This window comes from Triticum aestivum, unplaced genomic scaffold (assembly GCF_018294505.1).
Source record: "Triticum aestivum cultivar Chinese Spring unplaced genomic scaffold, IWGSC CS RefSeq v2.1 scaffold156482, whole genome shotgun sequence".
Lineage (NCBI taxonomy): Eukaryota > Viridiplantae > Streptophyta > Magnoliopsida > Poales > Poaceae > Triticum > Triticum aestivum.
The window spans coordinates 1-765 of NW_025305868.1; the positions used below are offsets into that span (position 1 = coordinate 1).

A 765-nucleotide genomic window follows, 5' to 3' on the forward strand; every position below is an offset into this window, starting at 1 on the left:
CATCCGACATGTTACCCCCGTCTTCGTCCCTTATGCTTGCCCCTCCCAGCTCCACTACACACACGATTGCACATTCCTTTGGCCGCTCCCGCTCAACTACGGAGACGAGTTTTACCACGGTTCAACTGCACCAGTGCCTATTTACCATGGTTTCGACCCCTTTCAGAACACGCTTGCCGCCGCTAGACGCGTGAATAATGAGCAGCGAGCTAAAACTTACCGTAAACGTGCAAAATAATAAAACGTGCTAAACATACGTCGCGCTCGTGCGTTTTGTTTTGCACGCGGTGCAAAAAAATTAAAAAGGGAACGCAACACGAGGACTTCCCAAGAGGTCACCCATCCCAGTACTACTCTCGCCCAAGCACGCTTAACTTCGGAGTTCTGATGGGATCCGGTGCTTTAGTGCTGGTATGACCGCATCCGACATGTTACCCCCGTCTTCGTCCCTTATGCTTGCCCCTCCCAGCTCCACTACACACACGATTGCACATTCCTTTGGCCGCTCCCGCTCAACTACGAAGACGAGTTTTACCACGGTTCAACTGCACCAGTGCCTATTTACCATGGTTTCGACCCCTTTCAGAACACGCTTGCCGCCGCTAGACACGTGAATAATGAGCAGCGAGCTAAAACTTACCGTAAACGTGCAAAATAATAAAACGTGCTAAACATACGTCGCGCTCGTGCGTTTTGTTTTGCACGCGGTGCAAAAAAATTAAAAAGGGAATGCAACACGAGGACTTCCCAGGAGGTCACCCATCC

The 765-nt window shown here is 50.7% G+C and overlaps 1 non-coding gene across 1 annotated transcript; it reads right to left on the minus strand.

Annotated features, from left to right (window-relative positions):
* Positions 1-306: 306 nt before the first annotated feature.
* LOC123179548 (5S ribosomal RNA) lies at positions 307-425 on the minus strand. Its single transcript, XR_006490446.1, has one exon. It is a non-coding gene; the product is annotated as a 5S ribosomal RNA (ribosomal RNA).
* Between the last annotated feature and the right edge of the window lie 340 nt (positions 426-765).